The sequence below is a fragment of the Equus asinus genome, chromosome 6, assembly GCF_041296235.1.
Source record: "Equus asinus isolate D_3611 breed Donkey chromosome 6, EquAss-T2T_v2, whole genome shotgun sequence".
Taxonomy (NCBI): Eukaryota; Metazoa; Chordata; class Mammalia; order Perissodactyla; family Equidae; genus Equus; species Equus asinus.
Window position 1 is genome coordinate 87,781,340 of NC_091795.1, and position 22,946 is coordinate 87,804,285.

Genomic DNA, 22,946 nt, shown 5'->3' on the forward strand with positions numbered 1-22,946 from the left:
CAGGAAGATTGACCCCAGGGCTCATGCTCTTCATCCATGATCGCTTGGTTTTTCTTTCTCTAAAATGAGCCTATTACCCGTGTGCTGCGGGATTATTGTGATCATTACAGAAAAGGGATGTGGCAGGCACATGATAAATGGTGGCTATATATACTTAGACAACTCTGGGATCTCCAGAAAGATCATTTACCCCTGTGGTTTCAGGTTTCCCATGTACAAAATGAAAAGGATAGAGTAGTCAACTCAAAGTCTAAGGTTACAGCTTACATCTGACCAAGAGCAATATGCTTCCCTCTTACTGAAGCACCAGTCTAGCACCATTGTCCTCAGAGGCATCAGAGCCTGCAAGGGTCAAGCCTCCTCCACGGCCACCTGCGACTCCACTAACAGCTGTGCCAGCTGAAAGAGAATCACTACATGCTGCCTCATATTGGCTGTCCCTTCATTTGCTAAGCTATCTTTAAAGGAATGAAGAACTCAGAGTATAGAAAGAGGAATGAAGCAAGCATTACAAGACAGAGAACTGGACAACAGTCCCCATCCATATACTGATTAGTGATCCTCACTGTAAGCTTGGAAATAGGCAGCTCCCTGCCCTGGCAAGAAAACTCACCTCTGAAGTGTCTTCTGGCAAATCTAATTAAGTAAGCTAGCCAAGAAGCTAAATTGCACAGATTTCACCTGACCCTGACACTTTCTAGGGTTGTCCTAACTTCTGGATGCCAACGGCACACAAGTTCTTCTCTGAGTTCTGTGGATAGTTTTGAATCTGGAAAAATAAACGTCCCAGAGCAGAACATTGTCCCAACAACCCAGTAACCCAGGTGGGTCCTGGCTCAGAGAGGAAAAGGGAGGCAGAGTTTGGAGCAAGAAGGCATCTGTCTGCAGTGTTCTCACCTCCACCCACTTACCCACCTACGCAAGACTGCCCTTGAGCAGTCAACTCAGGCGAGACTGATTCCGCCTCCTTCCCAGGGTGAGGGCAGCTGCAGCTTCCACGGGAGCACATTCTCACGCTGCAGTCATGCATGTCTTTACAGGAAAGAAGAACTTTCCTTAATTTTTGTGAGAATTTTGTGATGTTTTACGCTTCAGAGTTAAGGATAATTTCATTGTTACATTCAGCAATGCGATTTAATGATTTGGGGAATGATTGTTGCAGCGCTTGGCAAACAAAATAAGCCCCTTTTGCCTTGTTGATGGATAATAAAGTTCTCCCCAGTGCATTTTCTTCCTTTTGGATACTTTGAATAAAACTCTAAAAACAGAACCCAGATTTATAGTAGTCATCCCTCAGGTTTTCACAAAACGTCACCATCTTCTTCCATGTCATTTTCCTCACTGAAGCAATGTTGAATACAGGGTTTGCTTAATGAATGTAGCACACACAGATCTTAAAGTAAGAAGGAGAATTAATATTGGTTGCATATCTATCATGTGTTGCCCCTAATGAGAGGTTACACTTAACCCTTATAACAATCTTGTGTGTGTGGGGGGAACTGTTACCTTCTTTGTGTAGATGAGACAACTGAGGCTCAAAGAAGTGAGTAGACTTGTCCAGGATCATGCAGTTGGTCAGGGCAAATTCAGGCTTGGGACTCAGGTCTATCACCACAGACCATGCTCCTATCCTACCCTAGTGAATGAATGCAGAGCTTAGCACAGCATCACCAAAGGCAGCAAAGTCCACCTTGGGGGCAGGAGGGAAGATAAGATACTCATTGCCTTACAATGGGCATCTTATCTTTCCTCTTGCCTCAAGATGTAGCTATAGATATATAGATACATATCTTTTCCACCGAGGTGTGATTGGATATTCAACAATATAATAATATGTATAACATAGTATATATAATAATATAGGTATTATTGTATACATGTGTATATTTGTACAATGCATAAGGATATTATAATATGTAATTGTATATGCATATACAATTATGCCTCAGTGGAGAAGAAGGCCTGAGTATGATGGGTTGGCCGTGGGTGAGGGAAATGGAGGTGGATGGCCCACCAGGATAAGTGTTACAAGGAGGGTTGTTGAAAGTTATATTACAAATAATTATGGATATGTCCATTAAGAATTTGACAACTGTGACCCTAGGGAGGAGCCTGGTGATTAATGTCAGATTCCTACAGGGGTTCTTTCCATCAGGGGTTCTGTAAGCATTAGAGAAGGTAGCTTTGCTTCCCTTTTCCACATATTTCCCTGAAGTTCTTTAATTTTGGCTTGGTTTGGTGGCCACTGCAAGGAAAACACTTAGGAAGGGTGTTGGGAGGGGAATTAAAAGCTGGAACTCGGTGAATTTAATCTGATGTGATGTCTCCTATGATTCCATGTGGAAAGACTTCCCTCTCCACAGAGGCAGAAATAATTTATGACATCCATTTTGCTATCTGGAAGGCTCCACATAGCTTTATATAATGGCTCCTGTTGTCTTTATAGATTTTTTTTCCTAGGGAACATTTTAATCTAGCTAGAGTAAATAATATCAGTCACATTGCTCATATAATCATTATTGGCCTGGGTCTTTCTTCGATTGATTTTTAAATATTGTTTTCTAGGCTGGAGGCAGCAGAGAGGAGTAGAAATAACAGGGGCCTGAACAACGGAAGTTTTGGGTTCTCAGTCTGATGATATGCTCACTGTCACCCCAAACTACCACATCTTCGAGTCGTTGCTCCATGTAGAGTGCTCCTCTCCCTGAAAGCGTAGACGAGAGACATGGAGTAAAGTGTGGGCTCTGGAGCCACTGCCAGGACTGGAAGCCTCGTTCTACCCCTTTCTAGCTGTGTGATCATGGGAACATTAGAAAACCGCTCCTTGCTCCTATTCCCTAACCTGTAAAAGATAACCATAATTAAACATACCTTCCTGGTACGTTGTGAGGACTTAATGCACAAATTCATATAAAGTTCTTTGAAGAGTACCTGCATTATGACAATGCTCAAAAATGTTAGCATTTATTATAATTAGACCCCTCCTCCATTCCAAAATGCCCCTCATTGCACGCTTAGCGAGCTCCTACTAATCCTTCAAGTTTCTGCTTAAATGTTTCCTCCTCTAAGAAGCCTTCCACAGCCATCCCTTCCTCTCCCTAAACAGGGTTGATACTTCCCCTTCTCTGAGGCTGTGCTAGGCACTGTTAATACAGAGTTGCCTAAGAGTTAGCCACTGTCCCCACATTGCACACAGTCTAGGAAGACATGACAAGCTCTGTAATAAGGTAGCACTCAGCACCAAGGAGGTTTCCTGCTCAGAGGTCGGTCATTTCTCAAACTGTATAAAACCCAAGGGCAACCTCTGAGACTGTATTAGCTGTGTCTAGTTTTTCCTCTCTTTTCTTTTTCTCCACTTTGGTTCATTCCCCAAACTTTCATTTTACTTTCCAGTCTCCCTTCCTTTTTTCTCTTACCCTTCTTTCCTGTCTCTTGGGTTTTATTCTCTCCTTTTCTCTCACTGGATCTGCACTGCTTGTGGAAGAAGGAGAGCGCCTGGGGCAGTCTTCCTAGAAGAGATAGTACACAAACTGATCCTCAAGGCAGAGGGAGATTTAGATAAGGAACCGAGGAGTAAGGGGCACAGATGGAGCAGGAAGGAACAGGCAGAAGGAACATCAAATGTGAGGTGTCTGAGAAGAAGGCATGAAGGAAAGCACGTGCAACGATGGTATTTACTGAAAAATGCATGAATTTCAGGCAACTCTGGGATGTCCCAAGGTGAAGTGGGATTGATGAGAGAGGGGGTAATTCGGGCATTCCACAATACGATTGGATTGTATTCTCTATGGGATGGGTTCTAAATTGAGATTCTAAGGAAGAAGTTGACATGATTCTCTTTTCACGTTAGAAAGATCACTGTGTGTAGGATGGATTGAAGGAGACTAGCTTGATTCAGGCCATGAAGTTATGCTACTGAAACCATCTGAGCAAGAGGTGCTGATACGTCGAGGATGTTGGCAAGATGGTGCAGTGGTTAAGCATGTAAGCTCTGCTTGTTCCCTGGGTTCTGCCATTCATAGATGCCAAGCAAAGAGGTGACTGTCAATGTCTCACACTCCCCACCAAACTTCTTAACACTTGAAAAATGGGCTTTTGTTTCAGGTGGTCAACTCCTTACCATAAAGAAACAAAGAATCAGAGATCTGCACAATAGTTTACCATCTGAGTTCATAGGTAAGAAACACGAGGCCTACATATTTATTTATTCATTTATTGATTCAATATACTTGTACTGAAAGCCTGCTATGTGTCAGGCACTGGATGAGAGTGGCATATCAGAGACCAAGACAGACAAAGTTCTTGTTCTCTTAGAGTCCACATTAGTGATGGTAAAGCACACAAGAAACACATGAATGTAAATTATTATATCAAGTAGTGATACATGCTATGAAACAATAAAGGTAAGGGGATAGAGTTTGATTAGAGAGGCAAATTTGTATAAGATAGACAGGCAAGGCACCTATGAGAAGGAGAAATTTGATCTTGAATGAAGTAAGAGAGACAGCCATGCAAATGTTGGGAAGGAGTGTTCCAGACTGAAGGAATGGCAGGTGCAAAGGGCCTGAGGCAGGAGCATACCTGGTTCCATGAGGATCAGCAAAGAGGCCAGTGTGGCTGGAGCAGAAGGGTCAGGGTAGAGGGTAGCAGGAGAATAGTCAATGAGATAGATGCCGGATCATGAGACACCTTCTAGACCAGTGGCTTGCATTTATTTTTTAAGTGTCACGGGAGGCCATTGGAATAACAACAACAAAATCATATGATTTGACATGACATATGTTAATGGATTACTTTCGTTGCTTATGGAAAATAGACTTGCAGAGCATAACGGATAGAGGAAACTCTATTTGGAGTTTATTATAGTAGTCAAGGGAGAAATTGTGGCAGATTGGACTAGGGCTATGTGTGGAAATAGTGAGAAGAGGTAGGATTCCAGATGTATTGTTGAAGATGGTCCTGACAGAATTTGTTATTAGCATTGATATGGAGTGGGAGAAACAGAGAGAAGAATTAAGGATAATTCCAGGGTTTGTTCTGAGCTACTAGATAAAAGTGGTGGTGCTTTAAGTTTGAGGGGGAAATTTAAAAGGAGTTCAGTTTTAGACGTGACAAATTTGAGATGCCTAGTAGATACCCCCGTGACGATGATAAGTAGGCAGGTGGGCATACAAATTTGGGGCTCAGTAAAGAGGTTAGGAATGCAGATGCAAATGCAAATTTGGGAGTCACTACCAAATATTGAGTCGGGGCACTGGATATGAGCACAGATGGAGAAAAGAAGTTCTAAGGACTGAATCCAGTACTATTCTGACAGTTTGAAGTTGAAAAAAGGAAGAAAATCTAGCAAAAGTAACTAAGAAGCAACCAGTAACAGAGGGGGAAATGGAGGAGAGTGAAGAAAGTTTCAAGAAGGGAGTAGATTATAAAAATGTTAGTGTGAAATGAGGCTTTTCCCTCCCCTGTCATAAATCATGTAATACCAACAAGGAGGATGAAAAAAAAGCTGTAAACCGCATGTTTAAGGGAACTAGCGGACAGCTGCAACCACAAAACAGGTCAAAGGGTGCCAAATGCATTGCCATATTGGTCAGGACTGTGGGAGAAAGCAGAAAGGTGAAACCCATGGCTGAGTATCTCAGAAAAAGCAATCAGAGTGCACTTGTCAGGGAGGGGACAAGCACGTCCCAAGGAAGGGACACGCTGAGGCGCATACCCAGGTCCCTGGACACACATCCAGCAATGGGAGCTCCCTCAGAGGCTGTTTGATCAAGAAACCCTAGGGGCAGAACTGAAAGAGAAATCGCTCAAGGAGCACAGGGAAGCAGAGGAGCTTTACATTTTGAACAGTCCTGCATATGCCTGTCTCTCTTCTGCAGAAAGAAATAAAGGCTAAAAGAACTCACAAACACAACACTGGACCATAAGGAAACTCCTGCTAACCTTGAGAATTTCTCTGTTCCTTCACCACAACCAGGTCCTGCAAACGGCTGGTGCAGGAAAAAGTCAACTGCTTAAGATAAATCATCAAAAAGGTACCTTATAGCATAAGCACTATATGGAAACTAGAAGAAAGGAACAAACAACAACAACAAAAGAATGGAACAGAGAAAACACATGGCATATAAGGAACACTCATCAGAAAAACATAGCTACAGAGAAAATGAAAATCGTGATCAAACATTGCATTGTAATGTGGTGGTACTGTAGATTGGCTAATTCAATGTCCACTCCACTCTCTTCCAGCCTTTCTAGCTGGCTGAGAAACACAAAGTATCATTTCTCAGACTCCTCTGTAGCTAGAGTTCTGCCTATGACAAAGATCCACTAAGCAAAATCACCCACCTGTGATTTCTAGAAGGAAGGAAATAATGGGATCCACATACGGAGAAGCTGATCTTGTGTCAAGCACAGGGAGTGAGGCTGTGGTTCTGTGACGCTGGGGCAGTTTCTAGTGTATGGTCCCCAGTGTCTTAGGCACTGAGCAAGGGAGATAGCAGCAATCGGTTCCTGCTAGAACATTGCCAGAGTGTGGTTGGGCACTCTCCTGGTTGTGCAGTACCCAAGCCTGGTTCCCTAGCTCTCCAGGAGATTTCATGAGCTACCAGATATCCCTTAATAAACTCCTTTGGCTTTAACCATCTAGTGTAAGTTCTGTTTCCTGCAAGTAAACACACTGAGCCATAGTCATAGATTTAAAAAAGAGAAAGCCTAACGAAACAATTGCCGCTGTTTAACAAATGCACAAAGCAAAATACACAAAAGTGAGGAATAGATAATGATAAAACAGAAAGACATAAAACATGAGCTGCAAAGATCAAGAAAGGGAAAACATAAATGAAGGTCAAATTTGATATAAATGCTATCAAGTCATATATACATAGCGCATTTTAGTTTTCCATTCATCTGTCAGTGGACACTTAGGTTGTCTCCAGGTCTTGGCTATTATGAATAATGCTGCAATGAAAATGGGGGCGCAGATAATCTCTTTGAGATAGTTATTTCTTTCAGATATATACCCAGAAGTGGGATTGCTGGATCATATGGTACTTCTACTTTTAATTTTTTGAGGAACCTCTGTACTCCATAATGGCTGCACCAATTTACATTCCCATCAACAATGCACAAGTGTTGCCTTCTCCCCACAGCCTCGCGTACACTTGTTGCCTCTTTGTGATAATTGTTATTCTAACAGGTGTGGGGTGATAGCTCATTGTGGTTTGGATTTGCATTTCCACTAATGATAACATTAGTGATCTTGAGAATCTTTTCACGAACCTGTTGGCTATTTGTACATCTTCTTTGGAAAATGTCTATTCAAATCCTTTCCCCATTTTTAAATTAGATTGTTTGGTTTTGTTGCTATGGAGTTGTATGAAATCCTTATATATTTTAAATACTAACCCTTTATCAGATAGATGGTTTGCAAATATTTTTTCCCATTCCACAGATTGCCTTTTCATTTTTTTATTGTGTCTTTTGCTGTTCAGAGGGATTTTGTTTTGTTTTTTGGGGGGGGAAGATTAGCCCTGAGCTAACATCTGCTGCCAATCCTCCTCTTTTTGCTGAGGAAGACTGGCCTTGAGCTAACATCCGTGACCATCTTTCTCTACTTTATATGTGGGACGCCTACCACAGGATGGCTGGCCAAGAGGTGCCATGTCTGCACCCAGGATCCTAACCAGCAAACCCTGGGCCAACAAAGCAGAGCATGAGCACTCAACAGCTGCACCACCAGGCTGGCCCCTGTTCAGAAGGTTTTTAATTTGATGTAGTCCCGTTTATTTATTTTTGCTCTTGTTGCTTGTACTTTTGGTACCATATCCAAAAAAATCATTGCCGAGATGAATGTCAAGGAGCTTTTTTCCTATGTTTTTTTCTAGGATGTTTACAGTTTCCGGTCTTATGTTTAGTCTTTAATACATTTCGAGTTACTTTTTGTGAGTGGTATAAGATAGGGGCCCAATTTCGTTCTTTTGCATGCGATTATCCAGTTTTCCCAATACCATTTATTGAAGATACTATCCTTTCCCCATTGAGTCCCTTGACTCCTTTGTCAAATATTAGCTGACTGTATATGCAAGGGTTACTTTCTGTGTTCTCTATTCCATTCCATTGGTGCACGTATCTGGTTTTATGCCTGTACCATACTGCTTTGATTACCATAGCTTTGTAATACAGTTCGAGAACAGGAAGCGTGACTCCTCCACCTTTGTTCTTTCTCAAGATTCCTCCTTGCTCAAGATTGCTTTGGCTTTTCACGTTTTTTTGTGGTTCCATACAAATCTTAGGATTGTGTTTTCTATTTCTGGGAAAATGTCATTGTAATTTTGATAGGGATGGAATTGAATTTATAGATGGTTTTGGGTAGTTGGACATTTTAACAATATTAATTTTTCTGATCCATTAACATGGATCATCTTTCCGTTTATTTGTGTCTTGTTCAATTTCTTTATCAAAGTCTTGTAATTTTCAGTATACAGACTTTCATACCCCTGGTTAAATTTATTCCTAAATATTTTATTTTTTATGCTATTGTAAATAGGACTGTTTTCTTTATTTCTTTTTCAGATATTTTGTTGGTAATGTATAGAAATGCAACTGATTTTTTTTATGTTGATTTTGTATCCTGAAACTTTGGTACATTTGTTGATTAGTTCTAACAGGTTTGTTTTGGAGTCTTTAGGATTTCCTATATAAGATAATATCATCTTCAAACAGAGAAAATTTGAATTCTTCCTTTCTGATTTGGATGGCTTTTATTTCTTTTTCTTGCTGATTTCTCTGGGTAGGGCTTCCAACACTATGTTGGAGAAGAGTAATAAGAGTGTTGTTATTTTGTCAAATGTCTATTTTGAATTAGCTTAGGCAATAAAAGAGAATTTATCTGTTCATGTAATCAAGTGTCAAGTCAAGGCTAGAACCTTCTTTCAGGATAACAGGATCCAGGGACTTAAATGCTCTCCCCGTATATAGCAAATTTAGGACTTGTTTCTGGAGTAGAGAGGAAAGTTACGGTTCAGTGTTCAGGGAGAATCTGGTAGTAGTGGAAAATTTACAACTTTTTACAGTTATGTCTGCTCTTCTTGACTTATAACTCAGTAGAGCAGTAATTTAATGTCCAACCTTTGATTTACAGACCAATAACATCCTTGGTTTAAGGACAACAATCATTGCAGTTGCAAAAATATACACCACCACTTAGACTATGTGGCAGGGTCTATGTTGTAAAACAAGCCCCAGTTTTGTTTATATTGAGTTTGGATTGATGGAGAATGTGGCGTCCATCTACCAGGGGTCACTCCAGGCCACCACAGCAGGAGGCCATATAATTCCTCAAAAAATCCTGTACTTGTTGGCTGGTTTCTGCTTGATACTCAGAAGTTGAATACTAGAGAGCAAGTAGTGCTTTTAATAGAACCTTAAGATTTTGTAGAAACAAGGACAGAGGGAAAGACATGAGCTATGGAATCATCAGACCTGGGACAAAACTTCAAGTCACTCACTTATCACTATTTATCCTTGAACAAGTAATCCAAGTCTGAATCTCAATTTGCTCATCCGTAAAATTGATATAAAATTGATATCTACCTCGTAAGGTTGTTGTGAAGTTGAAATAAGGTAATGTGTAGAGTGTCTAGTACACAGAGGAAGCCAGAAAAAAACGGTAGATGTTATTCAGACTCAATCATTCAATATTTGCATAGTCTATGTTAATATATCTTATTAGACTCTACATTTCAACATAGCAGTGCCTGAGAAATGGTATTCATATTGATGACTCTGAGATTAGCCTCTTAAGACCCTAAAGGGATTCTTAATCCACAAGTAATAAGTGGTGATCAAAAAGGTTTTACTGCTAACATATTTAATTAGTCTCTATTAGTATAATGCTGATCAATTCAATGGAAATTTTTTTCATCTCACTTTACTTGCGTTTTCTGTGGCTTTTGTCTCTGTTCAAAACTCTTTCTAGAAGATTAGCTTTTCTTTGTTTCAGTAATAACACTGTTTCCCGCAATCTCCCTGACTGGACTTTCTAAATCTTTTTGTGGGCACCACCTCCTTTTCCCACCTCTCAAATATTGGTTGTCCTAAGTCATTTTTCAGAAGACACTCTTCTCATTCTAACTACTCGTTTTAGGCAATCTCTTTCACTCCCAAGATTCACTTGTTATTTAATTCAGGACCACTCAGTAAGGTTGTGCAGGTTGTGCACTGCCCTAACATGCTAAGTTGAAAAAGAGAGTGGAGTCAGAAATCCAGTCTGTGCTCTGCTTGCCAGGCTGAATACCCCAAGGCCAGTGTTTGCTTAGAGAGGGTGCCTTTTTCTAATTTATACAAAAGCATTCTATATGTCAGCAGTTGCCCCGATCTAAATTATACTCACAAATACACGTATGCACACATACACGTACACACTGCAAATCTATGCAAATATCAAACAAAATATTCAGTTGCCAATGGAAATCTCCATCTGTATGAATCAAACTCTGCGTGACCTAAACTGAGCTATCCTCTTCTCACCTAACTAAACTATTTAATCCATACTCCCTATCTCTCTGGATAGAACCAACATCCACTAAAATGCCTCCACCAGAAACTCTAGTGCCACATTTCACTCCTCCCTCTCCCTTACTCCCAATGTCAAATTGTAGTAGACATTCTGCTGTACTGTTCAGATTGCCCATATACACGCATATATTTCCCCAGCTGCTGGAAATGCTGATGGCTGAGAGCTTTCAGCCATCACCCCTCTCTGGGTTTTCCCTCATCCCAAGAGAGCCACCAGATCCAAGTGCCTGTTCCAAATGATAAGTCCACAGAGGAGTTTAAAAGCCCAACTCAAGGCAACTCTAAAGGGCCACCCAGTTTCAGAGCTCTCCAACAAATGCTTTCTTATGTCTTCATTGCAGCCCGATTTCCCCCTCTCCCCAGTCCTGCTTCCTTCCCTTTCCCCACAGATATTTATTCCAAGAGCACTTCTGAATAATCTCCCTGAACACTAACCTTCACCTCACACTCTACAACGCCAACCATTCTCCATATACCATTGATTATATCTCTTAAATATAGGCAGAATATATTCACCTCTCTGCATTCCCACTGCCACCTCCTTATTCACTACTCCTTAATCTCTCACCTGAATGAAACAAGATGCTATCAGCTCATTAAATAAGATAGAAGCATTCCTTCTATCCTATTCTCTGCAGCAATTGTACAAGACAAGCTAAGTATTTTGTGTTCTCTGAATGTTTGGTATAATTCTCTCATCTGGATTTAGAGACTTTTGTATGGATATTATTTTTAATAATGGATTCAACTTGCTTAATGTGTACACAGGCTTATCCAGGTTTTCGACTTTTCCTTGGATTAGTTTTAAGTTATAGTTTTCTAGAAAATTTCTGCGTCGCTATGATTTGAAATGTAAGGGCATGAAGTTGTTAACAGTAATCTCCAATTCTTTCAGAAATAAATCTCTGCTCTATCTAAGGTTATATTCTCCTTTTCACTCCTAATCTTCTGCATTTGCACTTTGATATACATGACCAATCTTGCCAGTTTTGCCTGCTTATTATTATTTGTCTTTTAGAGACTGTTTTTTATTTTTGTTGTTTGTTCTATTACATTTTGTTTCTATAATTTCTGTACTTAATACATCCTATCTTCTTTTTAACTACTCTCAAATCTTTTTGGTGTTGTGTTATTTTTATCTAATATTTTAGTTCCTTCTAATTAGGAGGAAACCTACAAATAAAGCATCACTTTGAAAAAATAGTGGACAGGAAATTATGTCCACTGACACATTCATTCCCTGGCATCGTCTACAAGTACATCAATAAGGGAGAGATATTTTCAGGGAAATGGTAGAAAATTTTAAAATATATTTGTTTAGTCAGATAATCTAGGTTGTACTGTGGTAACAAATAAATTCTTAAATCTTGTGGGTTAGAGTTCACTCACAGAAGTCCACTATGTGTCAGTGAAGAGGCTCCTCCATCCTGTGATATATCATTTCAATACATGAATATGGACATTGTTATGTGTGAAGATCAAGTTGGAGGAAATGCATAACCTTTTAATTGCCTTGGCTTGGAAATGACACACATAGCTTCCATTCTCTGTGTATTGGCCAAAACTAGTCACGAAGCTCTTATCTAACTATGAGGGAAGCTGAGGATGCAGGGGAGCACATGGAATACTTACAAGCCCTAAGTTTCTCTGCCATAAATCCGGCATGAGTGGCTGCTACCAAGAGGGGATGTTTCGTCATTGTAACCTTCAAATATCTTCAGCTTTTGGCACCATGCCTGACACATAGAAGGCTCACAATAAATGTGGATGAATAAGTAAAAGATTGATAAAGAGAATAAATGAAGTGTTATATTAGTAGGAGTCAGACCTCAGAAAATGGAGCTCTGATCTTGATTTCCATCCCTATCATTAGCTAGATCCATGTGAGCAGGTCATTTAACTATAGTTTCCTCCCTTACTTATCCGACGAAAATAGTTATGATTCTTCTATTTGACTCACAAGACTATTAGGAAAATTAATTCACTCTTTCAACACTTATCCTTTAAGTTCCAGTTGTGGGCTGCCACTCAGAAGCAAGGAATAGCTTCTATGACAATGTACATTGAGAATAATAACATCTCATAGGTTTGTCATAGAGATTTAATGAGAAAATAAACATAAATCACTTAACATACAGCAAATTCTTAATAAGGACTAAATAAATGTTCACTGTTACACTCTTCTCCCTGCTTCCAGAGACCCTGCCATGTGGTAGTAGTAGGAGATGATGGGTAACCTGCAGAATCAATTTATGCTTTCTTCATATCTGAAACTTAGACTAATCTCAAGAAAAAAGAGAAATAATTGCAGCCAATAATCAATGTGATTTAGTTTTTAACACAATTAATATAAATTAATGAGTTAATCAAAAGGCAAACAATCATAATTTTCTAGAGTCATTGACTATGAACATTTTATTTGATCCCTGGAAGGGACCTCCATATGTTCCATACGAAATCTGAGATAGCTGCAGCCCTTCAGCATTGTGGTAAACTGAGAATCATGGGAGATGCTACAAAGACATCAAGTGCACTGAGTCAAATTTTCCTTCAAAACAAAGTTTTAGTTGATCAGCCAGACTCAAATTTAGAACAATTCTTCTTAATTGAAGAAAGTTGGTATTCCCAAACTCTGCTTCAGTAATTATATGCAGAATTAATTACCATATAAAACACAGGAAAAGCTTTTCTCTCATTTTGAATGAATCTTGTGTCTACACCAATACGTCAATAAAATTCTATCTGAGATTTAAACTTAAAAGTATCTCCAGAGTTTCTTAGAGAACTTTATCACTACTTTAAAGAAGCTAAATTAAACTGCTCCTGTAGAATATACTCTGACTTCCTATTATAACACCACTTTCAAAATCACAATAAAGATACTTTCCCACTACTGTTTCATTTCTCTCTGGGTTATGTAGAAGGCCTGCATTTGTATTTTATGCCTCAGATAATTCAATCTGAGTCATACAAAAAAATAGTCTTTTTCTTCATAATATGACTATAAGAGTTTAGCTGGTAAATATTTACATTGCTTCTGCCTCTAACAAAATCTGTAAACACTTGGGCAGAGTATTGAAGAGATCTCTCAGTTTCTTTCTGGACTTTGTCTTAGAATGTAGAAAATGGCAAAGGAACCTGCATAGTTTTTCCTTTAGAGGAAAATGAAGTTTTTAAAATTTTATTACAAAAACAATACATGCTTGTTATAAAAAAATCAAATAGTAGAGAATAGTATGCAACAAACATGGTCTATTTTCCCTGCTCCCACTCTCAGTCCCACTGGAGGTAGCCATTGTCCAGACATTTTGTATAAAATACCAAAATATAAACACCTTTGCATATATTTTATGATTTGCTTTTTTCACCTAATACATTTTTAACTTTTTATAGTCGACATTTATAGGTTTACAACATCTTTTAATGACCGTGGATTATTTTATTAAATAACAATACTATAACTTATTTAATCAATTCCTGTGAATGAACATCTGTATATTTTCCAGTTTTGTTCTAGTAATACAAACAATGTTTGTCCCATCTTTCAATTTCACAGATTATAGTTGACTTTGCTGAACATGTGGGCAAGAGAATGCAAAGTCTAATTTCTATGCTTGATTATTTGCTCATAACCAATTCTGACATCTTAAGTGATCACCAAAATGATCAAAAACTCTTTCATTAACTTTATATGAACATTTGTCACACAATTGTCTCTGTTGATTTTGTGAGGATTCATCACTTGTCGCATAGAGGTAACATCTGTACTTTTTTCCAAAAATAAAAATAAAATCAAGACATTTAAAGTAAATTGCTACTCTGGAAGTTCCAAGTTATTTATATTATTGGAATACAAGTGAAATGTATTCCCTCTTTTTGTCACATTGCTTTGTAGAGAGTGGAGGTTAAAGTTATTGTGTTTTGGAGTATGTAACACTGCATTAAGCCTTGTCTCTACCATTAACTGGTGTCTGCTGTCTCCCTCTCCAGTCTGTTTCTTTCCTTTTGTTTTTTCCAGCTTTATGGAGGTATAATTGACAAATAAAAATTGTATATATTTAAAGAGTACAACATAATGTTTTGATATATAAAAACATTGTGAAAGGATTACCATAATTAAGCTAATTAACTTATCTATCACATAGTCATCTTTCAAAAAAATTTTTTGTGAGAATACAACATTTACTCTCTTAGCTAATTTTAGGTATACAACACGGTATTATTAGCTATAGTCACCATATTATACAATATATCCCTAGAATTTTATTCTTCCTGCATAACTGAAACTTGGTATCCTTTCACCGACATCTTCCCATTTCCCCCACCATCCCTGGCCCATGGCAACCACCTTTCTACTGTTTGCTTCTACGTATTCCACTTTTTAAGATCCCACATATAAGTGAGATCATGCAGTAATTGTCTTTTTGTGTTTGACATTTCACTTAGCATGTGTCCCTCAGGTCCATCTATGTTGCCACAAATGGCAAGATTCCTTTCTTTTTTAAGGCTGAATAATATTCCATTGTCTATATATACCACATTTTTCAAACCTATTCTTTCACCGACACTTAGGTTGAATATATATCATAGTTATTATGAATAATGCTGCAATGAACATTGGAATAAAGATATCTCTTTGAGATTTTGATTTTATTCTTTTGGATATATACTCAGAAGTGAGATACTGGATGATACGGTAGTTCTATTTTTAATTTTTTGAGAAATCTCCATACTAATTTCGATAACGGTTATACCAATTTACATCCCTAACAACAGCGTACCAGGGTTCTCTTTTCTTCATATCCTTGCCAACAACTGTTATCTCTTATCTTTTTTTATTTTTTAGAGATTGGCACCTATCTAACAATCATTGCCAATCTTCTTTTTTTTTCTTATTTTTCTTCCCAAAGCCCCCCAATACATAGTTGTATACTCTAGTTGTGGCATGTGGGACACCACCTCAGCATGGCTTGATGAGCGGTGCCATGTCCGTGCCCAGGATTCAAACTGGCAAAACCCTGGGCTGCCAAAGCAGAGCGTACGAAATTAACCACTCGCCACAGGGCCAGCCCCCTCTTGTCCTTTTCATAATAGCCATCCTAAGAGATGTGCGGTGATGTCCCATTGTGGTTTTAATTCGAATCTTTTTAAAAGTCAACTCATTTTGTGCATCTTTCCTATTATTTTCCTAGTCTCTAATTCATTTATTTCTGTTCTACTCTTTATTATTTTCTTTCTTCTCTTAGTTTTGGGTTTAATTTATTCTTTTTCTAGTTCCTTGAGGTGTAAGGTTAGGCTGTTTATTTGAGATCTTTCTACATTCTGTAGGCATTTATCATTCTAAACTTTGCTTTGAACGCTGCCTTTGCTGCTTTCCATAAGTTTTTGTTTTTTTGAGGAAGATTAGCACTGAGCTAACATCTGCTGCCAATCCTCCTCTTTTTGCTGAGGAAGACTGGCCCAGAGCTAACATCCGTGCCCATCTTCGTCTACTTTATATGTGGGATGCTTACCACAGCATGGCCTGACAAGCAGTGACATGTCCACACCCGGGATCTGAATCGACAAACCCTAGGCCGCCGAAGCAGAACGTGTGAACTTAACTGCTGTGCCACCGTGCCAGCCCTTCCCATAAGTTTTTATATGTTGTGCTTCCATTTGTGTTTGTCTCAAGTTAGTTTTTGCTGCTTCTTTTGATTTTTTCTTTGACCCATTGGTTGTTCAGGAGTATGTTGTTTAATCTCCACATATTTGTGAATTTTCCAGTTTTCCCTCTGTTATTGATTTCCAGTTTCATACAATTGTGGTTGGAAAAAGTATATGCTATTATTTCTGTCTTCTTAAATTTAAGACTTGTTATGTGACCTAACATATAACCTTTTCTGGAAAGTATTCCATGTGCTCTTGAGAAGAATGTATATTCTGCTACTATCGGATAGAATGTTCCCTATATGTCTATTAGGTCCTTTTGGTCTGCCGTGTTGTTCAAGTCTGCTGTTTTCTTATTGATTTTCTGTCTAGATGATACATTGTTGAAAGTAGGGTATTGAAGTCCCCAATATTATTGTAATGCTGTCTATTTTTTTCAGTTCTATTAATATTTGCTTTATATGTTAGGTGCTCCAATGTTGGATGCATATATATTTATGATTGTTGTATCTTCTTGATTTATGTACGGGGAATCCTGTACCTACCACTTAAAAAACCTGTAACATAGTGTCATAGTTTTTTATTTGCATATTTGTCTTACCCCTAGATCAATAGTTCTTAATCCTCGGGAGATGGAGGGTGGGTTAAGTCTTCTTTTAGATGTAAAAAAAGATGTTAAGTTTCTCCTGTTTTCGCTGCCTCTTAGAACCCACCCCCTAAAAGCTTTAGGAAGTTCACAGAAAACTCTAAAACCACCCTTGATTCCAAGTTAACCACATCCAAATTAGACTGTGAGATTTAAAAGGCAAAGGTGGAGCTTTTTTTCACTTTGTTAACTCTCAACATCTAATACCATGTTTGACTCAGAGTAAGAGTTAAAGTACTATTCATCAAGCGAATATTAATTCACAAGCCAAGGAAAATGTCAAGTAATTTGCTAGTTTCCATTATCCAGCACAATTTAATTACATGAGTGTTTTTTGAACTTCAGGTATTTACCCAATGGTGTTTAAGACCACCCTATTCTCCACTTCATTTCCTCTGAAATAAATTATAAAAGATAAAATTCAATCAGAGGTAAGATCTCCTACCATAATCCCACTTTAAAAAGAAGAGGAAGCATTGGGTTTAGAATGCGCTCTCTAGGGTCTTAAACATCAGCCATATGACAAATTAATACAAAGTAGAGCTCTGTAAAAGTGAATTGGATAAATATTTCAAAGTGCTTAAACTTTGCAAAATTTAAAAGAGCAAAAATCTTACTCTTTAAATGCTATTGTGACAAATTATAAATCAGAGTTTAAGAATCAGAGTTAATGTCTTCAATCCCAATAACAAAAATAAAAGATTGACACAGAATATGTTCTCCAGGATCTTAAACATGAAAACAAACTAATTCAATTCAACAAATAGGTCAATGTGATTGAAACTTTATGAATTTTAAAAAGCTAAAAACTCTTATTATATTTCCAACACTGGAGTTAATAAATTAGAAAAAGAAAACTAACAAAAAAAGAAAATTAAAAAGAATACTCAGACATTTAAGAGCCATTTGTTTATTACCAGTAATACAAACTTCCATGAAGGCTAAATTTGTGATGGATTTTTATGCAGTAAAACAATAATATTTTTCCATTAATTACAAAAGAAGAAATAAAATGCTCTGTAGCTATAAAAATCTGCCTTGAGAGTAATCACCAAAGCCTCAGTTAACTAAATTCCGATTACTCTGGGCTTTGAACTAAGCTGAATTTTCAATTCACTGCACATCACTTTCAGAGAAAGCTGCTATAGATACAAAACCCAGCTGAGACAGGGGATTTATTTAAGTTTTCACTTTTTAAGCAAATTCCAACTATTCCACAAATATTTATTTTTGGCATTTACCGTATAGAAGATAATTTGCTACATGTGGGAGAGAACTACGTAATAAAAGACCTGTTCTCTACCCTCAGCAAGTTTATGACTGAGAACTTCTGCTTCTGACCAAGATGGAGTAGCATAGGGTGGATTCACCTTCTTGCCTGAAACAACCAAAAGACCAAACTAATATATAAAGCAACAAACTTTTGGACAGTGGCCATAAGGCTATAAAGGACAGTTTAAAAATTAAAAAATAGAGAATTCTGCTTTTTAAAAAAAACACCCTTAATAAGCTTAATAAGCAAGCCACTGACTGGGAAAAAATATTTGCAAAGCATGTATCTGATAAATTATTTGTACCCAGAATATACAAAGAACTTTCAAAATTTAATAATAATAAATCAAACAGCCCAACTTAAAAAATGAGCAAAAGCTTTGAATAGACATTTTACTAAAGAAGATATATGTATGGAAAATAAGCACATTAAAAGCTGTTTAACTTCATTAGTTATTGGAGAATTGCAAATTAAAATCACAATGAGATTCTACTACACATCCATTAGAACGGCTGAGATTAAAAGCTGACCATATTAAGTGCTGACAAGGATATGGAGGAAATGGAGTTCTCATACACTGATGGTAGGAATGTAAAAAGGTAACAATAAGTTTAAAAAACAGTCTCACAGTTTCTTAAACATTAAACCGATACATGCCATATGATCCAGACATTCCACTCCTAGGAATACACTCAAAAGAAATGAATGCATGCATCCATACAAAGACTTGCACATGAAAATTCATAGCAGCTTTATTTGTAGTAGCCTAAAACTAGAAACAACTCAAATATCCATTCAACAGCTAAATGCATAAGCAAACAGTGGCATATCCAGACAATGGAATACTACTGAGCAATAAAAGGAATAAGCTATTGGTACTCAAAGCAATATGGATGAATCTCAAAATAATCACGCTAAGGAGGAAAGCCAGAGAAATACTGAGTACATACTGTATTATTGCATTTTTATAAAATTATGTAAAATTCAGACTAATCTATGGTGACAAAAAACTAACTCATTGATTGCCTGTGGAAGGAAGGATAGGGAGAGTGGAGGATACCATTACAAAGGGGCACAGGGAAACTTCTGGAGGTGATGGAGATGTTCATTATCTTTATTATGGTGTTGATTTTACATATGCATACATATGTCAAAACTTAAGTTGTGCACTTTAAATGTATATATCTCAATTATATTTCAATAAAACAGTTAAAAAAATTTTTTAAAGGGCACACACACAAAATAAGGTTATGATCTAACAGGCATGATCAACATGTAAACACTGAACTTTGGTCCACAGCAGAGTTACTGAGGAACAAAATATACCGAAGAGATAAAGAATAACTCTGGCTAGGCAATCAGGTAATGAGGGAACATTTGAGTTGGGCGTTGAAGAACGGGGAGACGTGGGGAGAGGGACAAGCATTCTAAGTAGGATAAAATAAATTTAAAAAAATCATTCTACCAAAGTGCAGAGGCAGGAATGTGCAGATGGAATTCAAGAAATTGAAAGGTTTGCATGTGTTTGAAACACACTGCACTGGTAGATGGAGAGAAGCTCACTGTGGAAAACCTAGCTTAATAGTTCGAGATAAAGTTGCAAGAGTCGTAAATCTCTCTAGCTATTTATCCAGGTTCATCACTTACAAGTTCTCCTTATACATAAATAAAAGAGACAGTCTTGCTATGCTTTCTGCCACTATGTAACAAGTATTCTTCTTTCTCCAGTTTCCAAGTACATGTTCCTCACTTTCTTCTGAATCATCACCAGCAGTGTCCTCCAGTCTAGATTTCTACTAAGAGTCTATTTGAAGCACTTTTGTCTTTTTCTATCATACTCAACATTCTTCCAGCCTCTGCCCAGTATCCACTTTCAAAGCCCTCCCGCATTTTTACATATTTGTTAAAGCAGCACTCCACTTCCAGGAACCAAAATCTGTGTCAGTTTTCTATTGCTACATAATAAAGTACCATGAACTTAGTGGCTTAAAACTATACTCATTTATTATCTCAAGTTTCCATGGGTCTAGAGTCTGGACATGACTTAGCTGGGTCCTCTGCAGGGTCCCATAAAGCTGTAATCAAGGTGTCCACTAGGCTGCATTCTCATATGGAGGCTTGACTGAGGAAGAACCTGATTCCAAGGCCACTGAGGTTTTTGGCAGAATTCATTTCTTCGTGGCTATGTGACTAAGGGTCCCTGCTTTTTGCTGACTTGAAGAAAGAGGTCACCCTTAGGTCCTAGAGGCTGGCTAAAGTTCTTTGTCATGTGTGCTTCTCCAACGTGACCAATTACTTCATCAAACCAGCAAGGACAGTCTTCAGCTCCAGTCTCCTAAGCAGAGACCTAACACAATATAAGATAGTCATGGAAGAGACATCTCACCACCTCTCGCCATATTCTGTTGATTAAAAGCAAGTCGCAGTTCCAGTTAATACAAATGGAGACAGGATTACACAAAGGCATGAACAGCAGGAGGTGGGGATCACTGGGGTTCACCTTAGAATCTGTCTGCCATTGGCAGGGTTCCTATCTTGGTCCCAACACTTTCCTGCTGTGTCACCTTAGACAAGTTCTTAATATGTGAAGACTCAGTTTTCTCATTAATGGAACGGGAAGAAGAATATACATCTTATATATTTGTTGTGAGAATTACTTGTGTAGGGGTATAGAAAAAATGCCTGGCACATATCTAGAATTTAATATATTGCATTTATTATTATATATTATTATTACTATAATAAACATAAAAGTAAAAGAGGATCATCAAAGGAGTAGAAGATGATACGGCCAAAGATGGGCTTTAGGAGCATAGATGGTCAACGTGATCAGTATGCATTTCAGGTAAAGTATGACAAGGCTTCCGGTTAGGAGCATAGTCCCTGTGTTTACAACTCCAGGGAAGACTAGTCATACAGAATAGAAAGTGACCATTGCTTTCTGTAGTTGAGCAATGCAGCAGCCCAGCAGGAGACTCTAGCTATAGTCAGGGTTAGGGTAAAGAAATGAGAATCTTCCAAAGGTCCATCAACTGACGAATGGATAAACAAAATGTGGGGCAGCCATACAATTCAGCCATAAGAAGGAATGAAGTACTGATACATGCTACAACATGGATGAGCCTTGAAAACATTATGCTATGTGAAAGAAGCCAGACACAAAAGTCTGGCTTCTTTCACATACATGTCGTATGAGTCCATTTATATGAAATGTCTAGAATAAGCAAACCCATAGAGACAGAAGGCAGATTAGTACTTTCCTGAGGCTAGGGGGAAGAAGGAATGGGAAATGGCTGCTTAATGAGTATGGAGTTTCCTTTTGGGGGTGATGAAAATTATTTATTAATTAAAGTATATAAGGATGACAGTTGTAAAACATTGTGAATGTACTAAATACCACTGAATTGTACATCTGAAAATGGTTAATTTAATTTTATGTGAATTTTACCTCAATTTAAAAAAAAAATTAGGACCTTCACTTGGGTGTTATCTGTGGGAAGAAGTAGAAGGAATGCATAAAATATAGAGGGCAGGGATAGAAACAGGAAAATCCAGAAAGCTGTTTAACAGAAGGACAGGTATAATTGGGAAAGGAGAAGCTGGAGATGAGTTTGAGATTTAGGGCTATATAACTCAGAAGATGGATCAATGTGTCAGCCATTAACAATAAGACCTTAAGTCATAGAGATCTAGGATTGAAAAAGAACACTTCAACCTACTGTTATCTGATATTTGAAATCAATGCCAAGTAGTCATCTAATTTATGTCTGGAAAAACAGAATTTTTTAAAAAGTGGGATTGGGGCCAAATACCACATAAGAATGGAAGATGCAATGGGGAAAAGAGTGAGGGGGATAACTATTAATTGCTTACTACTTGTTAGCCAGCTCCTTTACTCAATAATTTGCATCTATCATCTCATCTTAGCCTTATAACCAACAACCACCAACTTGTAAGTCGTGTGTAGTAAACATCTGCTTCTTTGCTGTTCATATTTGTCTCTTGCTATTGAGGATCTAACTCACATCCATTTTAACTCCGTGAGATTTAGGTGGGAATAATCCTCCCCCCAACCCACTTTCAGACCTGGAGAGGGACCCACATCAGGTCAGAGTCCCCGTCCCCATCCCACTCCTGGCCACAGTGACTGATTCATGGCTGGATCCAGCACCCAAACAAACAGTTTTCCATGGCATTTTGCTGGCTTCGTGGGTAAAAGGCATGCCCGGTTCCTCTAGGATTGCTAGCTAAAAGGACAAAATAAAACTAGATATGCCAACAGTCATCTGTCACACCTTATCATGAAGATCTGCCTGAGAATAAATCAAACCACGAGAAAGTAAAACCAAGAGAGGAAAGGTCTCTGTGGAGTTCTAACAGCATTATTTCATCCTCAAGATCCGACCAGCCTGAAGTCAGACCATGCCCTTCAGTTACGTAAACAAATAAACCAATCCTCTCCTCTTAATTTTGCTAAGTTTTATTTTTGTTTCTTGCAGACCTGGCCTCAAGAATTGGACTTAGAGGCAGGTCTTTGAGGCAGGGACTCAGCAAAGGCTAAAGAAGACACAGCTTCTACTCCTGACCAGAACTCTGCCACTAAATCAATACTGTTCACCATTCCTACTATTTCCTATTACTAATACTACAACTATCACTAGTAAAACACTACTGTTATCAGTACAACTATTACTACTAAAATTATACAGTTATTGCTACTAATTATATGACTGTTGTAACTAATCATGGCATCCATGATTAAAAATGGAAAACATTTTGCTGCTCACTTATATCTGTAATCCT

General features: G+C 38.1%; 1 long non-coding RNA gene across 14 annotated transcripts in view; it reads left to right on the forward strand.

The window, feature by feature from the left end:
- Positions 1-22,946, forward strand: part of LOC139045560 (uncharacterized) — a 72,974-nt gene that overhangs the window by 8,779 nt on the left and 41,249 nt on the right. For 2 of the 14 annotated variants that reach the window (XR_011504178.1, XR_011504174.1), the window contains exon 4: positions 2,566-3,842. The exons of 3 other annotated variants lie outside the window; for them this stretch is intronic. This is a non-coding gene — a long non-coding RNA (uncharacterized lncRNA). 9 more of the 14 variants (XR_011504177.1, XR_011504176.1, XR_011504180.1 and 6 more) reach the window with 9 other exon arrangements.